Raw genomic sequence first — 6,670 nt, 5'->3', positions numbered from 1 at the left:
ACATGAGAAACGGTTTAAAGAAGTTTAATTTGACAGGATTTCAAGGAGTCAAAAATGTGCATCTATTTGAAGAATCACCCATATGTAGATATGCTTAAATCTCATATTTGCACCTTGCACATACTGCACCTGTGAATGTCACACTTTCTGAGAACAATCTTATCTTCTAGCCTTTCATCCTGACCAGTATACCATGGGTGATTAGATTGTCCAAACAGATTCTCAAAGCAGAGCTCCAGGTGTGTACATACATTTCCTGTTATCTGGGCAAGAAGATTCTGTTGTACATAGGAGCCCTCGATAAGATTGATGTCCTTAAGGAACAGGCAAATTTTAGCTTCACCACAATGCTGAGGTTTCACTTTTGTGGAAGGCCCACAGTTTATCAGTGTTCTGCTGCACAAATGTGTACAGCGTACTATTCAGTCTTAGGACAGAAGAATGTAGAATGCTCTAAAACCAGATTTCCCTCAAATAAACTTTGAGTTACTTTCTGCACAGTTTATAATGCAATAAATATTTCAAATGTAATTTCATTTTTTATTTTATTTTGTGTTATTTTATATTATTTCTTTTCCTGGTTTGGGGAAAAGCTTTCAAATGATTGCCATGAATTAGGTCTGCTTGATCACTAAAAATTCTATTCTCAAAGTGTTTTAATTAAAGATTCCTCTGTGTTTGAATATTCTTTTGCGTTTATCCTTACCTCAGATAAATTATGAAGGCTGATATTTGTTCATGCAGCTATTCTTAGAGATTCCATCTCAAATGCTTCTGTGGACTGGGGTATTGTAAAGCTGACCATATAATGATACACCCATACAGTGCATTGCCATCAAGTGAGTGAGTCAGCATTTTAAGGAAACCCTTGGAGGATGGAAATAAATGGGATTTCTTTTTTCCTTTCCCGCTCTCCTTCTCTTTTTCCTTACACTCTTTTTATCCACACCTGAGACCCGCCCAGGCAAAATATGCAGCTACCTGCAAAATTAGAAGATGAAAAAAATACATATACAGACAGCTAAAAGCCTAAACTCTAGAGTCATCAAGAAACTTGTTTGTTCTGTGGGGGAGGTTGACGTGTGCTGTGGACCAGCTGTGGACTACTTCTGAGATCCGACTGAAAATGCACCATCACCCGGGCAGAGATGCACAGCTCAACATTTGCTGTTGCACACGCAAGCTGTTCCTGCGAATCAATGGCTCTTTAAAAAAAAAAATTGTCCTGCTCAGTATGTAGAATTAACCAGCACTAGAAGGCCTTTGTCCAAGCTCGGTTCCCCCCCCTGCTGGTTGCTAATGAATCTAGAGGATGAGGAAGGACAGTTGTCCTACTTGTGTTCTGAGAACAGATACTCTCCGTAACTGAAGCTTATCCCAACATAAAATGCCTCTATGCTAAAGACAGGATATCCTCTTTGCTTTGATGGATTACCACAGTGAGTATGACCGTTTGAGTGGATCTATTTGCCCATGTTTTCTGTTGAGCCAGCAGGTCTTAATAGTGTACTGTGACAATAATAAGAGGGGTCAATGCTGATTTAGAGATGGCTAACATGTCTCTGACTAATGACTGGGAAAAGAAAAACACTTTTGGAGAAAAATGAAGCACTGTGGCAGTCAAGGGCGTCTCTGCTCATGCTCGGGTGCATACAGTCTAGTACATTTTCAGCTGCTTCTGCCTACAAACAATCTCAGAGATTCACTGAATTATCCATCCAATTATCCTTCACTGTCCTGATGAATCTTAAAGAAAAATATTGGGTCATGACAATTTCCTTTCCTCATATCACAATAATATACACTACAAAATTACTGCGAAATACTAGGTATTCCTTAAAAATAACTTTTAAAGGAAAATATAAAAATAACATTTATTTTTTTGTATTACACATTGCCTACAAATTGGACCCTATTTATCACCCTTTTTAAAATTGTATAACCGGAATTTACTCACCCATTTGAAAATTGTAAACCGGAAATTTAATTATGAACTATGAAAATTAGTGTTCATACTAAACCGTTTATTTTATTTTAAACCTGACATTTTTAGGATATCAGTTTTAGTTTAGTAGTTTAGATATTAGTTTTATAGGACACAGTAAAACTGAAAATTAGCTTAAATTTATTTGTTAAAAAAGCATGATTTGAAAAAAATGTAATAAAACGAATAAATAATTGTACAATTGTCTGTTTTTCTTCATTTTCAAAATAATTGTCTTGATTGTCTTCTACAGAGTACACACAGTAAGACATAAATCTATTTTTTTAAAGATTTATTTATCTTATGCTTTAAACACTAGAGTATAATGACGTGGAAAAAAATCCAATTCCTAGGAGGTTACATTACACAATACACAGGCACACGCTTTCCCTCTGTGTAAAGAGGTCAGAATAATTACCAGCCGTGAGGTGGGGGATGTATACTTTCTCTCTGCGCTGACTGTTTATGAGTCACTCATGCCTCTTTCTGTAATTAATCTTGTTACACTTATTAATCTTATGACTCGTTTCACAGCTGTTTGCAGTATTCCTGTTTTATCTTTTCCTGGAATGCCATGGAGGCTTCTACATCATTCTGCCTACATTCCGGGTCATTCTAATGTGCTTTTGTGTCTCATGTGAATGTAGGATCCTTAAATTCCTTGTGGCCAAGAGGAAATTTAAAGAAACCCTGCGGCCATATGATGTAAAAGATGTGATTGAGCAGTATTCAGCAGGACTCCTCGATATGCTGGGCAGAATCAAAAGCCTGCAGACAAGGTTTGATCAGTCAAAATAAAATACAGATAAGCCAACATTCCTATAGTCAGCTTTTACTCCTAACACAAAAGCATTTCCTAATAAGTCCCATTGAATTTTTGTTTTATTTACAGGGTGGATCAGATCATAGGCCGTGGTGCTATTCCATCAGATAAAAAAGTGAGGCCTGAAAAAGGGGAGAAAACTCCTCCTGAACTGGAACAGATGGATGAATTAAGCATGATGGGGCGTGTGGTGAAAGTGGAGAAGCAGGTAAGCTATGAATATTAATATCTATCTATCTATCTATCTATCTATCTATCTTGATTTGGGGAGAGTAAGAATTTATGTTTTTGAAAGACGCCTCTTATATTCACCAAGACTGCATTTATTTGATCAAAAATACAGTAAAATGCAGTAATATTGAGAAATATTATTACAATTTAAAATAACAGTTTTTTTCTATTTTAATAAATTGCAAAATGTAATTTATTCCTGTGATGCAAAGCTGAATTTTCAGCATCATTACTCCAGTCTTCAGTGTCACATGATCCTTCAGAAATCATTCTGATATGCTGATCTGGTGCTCAAGAAACATTTCTTCTTTATATTATAAATGACTTTACTGTCACTTTTTTTTTTTTTGATCAATGTAATGCATCCTTGCAGAATAAAAGTATTAATAAAAAAATCATACTTACTCCAGACTTTTAAATGGTAGTGTATTTATCTAGTCAAAATATACAGTTAAATGAATTTCAGTTCATTTTAATTTGTATTGATTCAGCATGCCATTAACTACCTACCACTACCAAATCATGTTTTCCATCGAATCAAAAAATGTTTTAGAGGCTATTTATTATTCATTTTTATAAAGTATCTTAAGAGTTTCAGTGTTAGTGTGTTTGGTTTTGACTTGTCATTGCAGTAATTCATCACCTATAGTGTCTATAGTGCAGCCCATTGTGTTTCACATAACAGAGTTGTGGTTTGAAAACTGCTGATATTCAATAATATTCCAAACTAATTTCCTGAACATTGTCATATCATCATAAAATAGCACTAGATCTTGTAACTTGACAACAATTTATTTTTTTCCCCTTCTCAGGTGCAGTCAATCGAAAACAAGCTGGACCTGCTCTTGAACTTCTACTCCCAGTGCCTGAAAAAGAGCTCATCCCACTTCACCCTGTCGTCCCTGCTGGAACCTGACTTGACCTCTGACTACCACAGTCCCACTGATCAACGCGACCTGTTCCCCTCTGCAAACACCCTTAATATCTCCCTCTCAGACAGTGGTAACATGGAATGACCCCCAGAAACACCCGGCAGCAGTCCCACTCTGACTGTAGCATCAGGGCAACTCATCCAAAGGCTAAATACCTCCCTCAACTAACCTAGCACAGTTCCTCTAAACAACTGCTGTATCCTTGCATGGGTTCATCCTTTGCACCGTGGATGGTGGCTTCTTGCCAACCTTTCTAGACTTTGCCTTGTAGACTATGCCCTGATGTTTCATAATGTCCCGTTTTTATTTTTTACATGCCTGTAGTAACAGTCTTTCTTCTTTTTTACTTTATTTCAACTGATTCAGAAAAGTTTTGGAGAAATATTCTCACATGGATGAAGATATTATTGAGGTTTTGTTGAACATTTGGACTTCTTCCAGTAGAAGGCAGAGTTTATCTGAGGTGGTCTTCAACCATCATTTTTTTATCAGTCTTCTAAAATATGAGGGGACAAATCACTTGACTGCTTAATGGTATTTCTTTCTGGAAGTCTCTGTGCCAATATTGTTTCTTGGTTTTGTTGAGTTTTTGATAATCAATAGGCCCCCAGAGTAATTCTATTTTTCTGTCTCTTTTTTTCTAAGAAATCAGGGCATTGTGAACTGAATTTGATTTTCGGACTCTCCTTCTCGGCCTTGGCCTTACACTTTGGCCTGATGCAATAGACTCCTTGTGCCACAAGAAGTCGTCGAGCTTCTAATGAATGTACTGCATCCAGTACTTTTCCTTTATTTATCACTGACATGTCCTTCAAAGAAAACGGCATCACAGATTGCTGTAAAGAACAGCATGATGGACTGACAGAATGTATTTCCACCAAAGCATCATCTCCTGTCATTTTGATCTTGCATGGTTCCTCTTGGCACTTCAGGAAGGAAGGAACTTCAAAATGTGAGACCCTCAGGTTTCCTTCCCACATTGTGGAGTCTATTTGGCTTATTGGGTCCCTCTCTTCTGCGATAGCACCCTGCCACTGCATCGTCGCTCAGAAGCCCACCGTGCAAAAAAGAAAAAGAAAAAAAGAAAATCAAATAAATAAATAAAAAATATTCTTTGGTGAAATAGCCAGCATTAAAATGCATGTTAATAGTTCGAATAGTTCAAGCAAGTTTGTTTTAATTTAGTGGGGTTAGTTATAGAGGCTGTTCATATGCCCTTCTCTTTGATCCTCAGCCTCTCTGCCTTGCAGCCCATCTCCTCATTCAGCATGTGCATCAGTCCAACTGCAAACAAATAAGAGGGTCAAAAGTAGTCTATATCTTCTCCCCAAATGAGATGCTCAATTATGGTGATTTATGTAATTGCAAACCTGTATGATGGACCCTTTTCACATTTCTACACTACAAGAAATCCGTAAAAAAAATATGACACAATGTACTTTATTAGGAATATTCCATATTTATTTTATACAGGTGTTTTACCCATATTTTGAATTTTGCACTTCATTGCATTGTTAATGGAAATGTCTGTAAAATTACTGGACAATTACCAATGCATTTTCCTTTTCTTTTCTTTTTTTTATACATTGTAGGGTTCTCAAAAGCGGAAGTCTTCATAGTTTTTTGCGTTCCCATTTCCCCTAATAGCAGAAGAGAAAAAAAATCCATGATAGTGTTTCTATGACTTTCCAACACAGCCAAAAAATATTAAGAGATTAAAAACGTTGGTCAGAAAGAGAGAAGGATGTCACTCCCTTAGCCATTGTATTAGAAACACTCACACAGCAGTTAACCAGTTTTTAGTAATTTAATGCCAAGGTAATAAAACAAAGTATAGTGTTGTACATTACATTTCCTGTAATGTACAACACTAAAAAAAACATTGCTAGATTTACAATAATAGCTGTGGGAATGTGTCATCACAGTCTGTGAAAATGGTCCATTTTCTTTCATCTGTGGAACACAAAAGATATTTTAGAAAATGTCTCTGTGGCCCATACAATGTCAATGGGGTCCAAAACAGCAAATTTGACCCTATAGACCATTAATCAGGTTAGACACCATGTTGAATTTAACACGGTTGAAAACGAGACTGTGAGGAACAGACTTGCAGTCTTTACAATGGTCGTAGATCATGTAATTTTCACAACTCACAACCTTTAAAACTTTTTTATGGTGTTTTTTGTCTACTGAAAGTTTTTTTTTTCCCAGAAAGACTGTTGAACACACTGTACTTCTATCCTCACAGCCTCATTTTCATTCCTGTAAAAAAATTAAATATGGTGCTACCTTGACTAATATCTATTAAAGCCATATGCACATTTGAAATAGCATGAGTAAATGTTGACAGAATTGTCATTTTTGGGTGAACTATCCCTTTAAGACTATGATCTTTCACTAGGATATGACCTCACAATGAATGCCTTGTTTTGCTACATTCATCATCCCTTAATCAATAGATCAGAGATCCATCCGGCATGAAGGAATACTTACCATAAATTATTTTTCTCGTCTGATTATTTGAGAACAAAAAAGATTCTCACTGTCTCACACGTGACCTTAACCTCAGCCATGTACAGACTCGCCACTATTTTTGAAGAACTGAGTAAACTGGGAGAACAGATTAATCCGAGTGATTGAGATGAGCATTGATGCATGGTCTCAGCATTAATATCTATGCATGCAGTTATGGGACAGGTT

The sequence above is a fragment of the Sinocyclocheilus rhinocerous genome, unplaced genomic scaffold, assembly GCF_001515625.1.
Source record: "Sinocyclocheilus rhinocerous isolate Xijiao unplaced genomic scaffold, SAMN03320098_v1.1 scaffold193, whole genome shotgun sequence".
Classification (NCBI taxonomy): Eukaryota; Metazoa; Chordata; class Actinopteri; order Cypriniformes; family Cyprinidae; genus Sinocyclocheilus; species Sinocyclocheilus rhinocerous.
The sequence above is the reverse complement of the archived record's forward strand: the minus strand, read 5'-3'. Positions refer to the sequence as shown.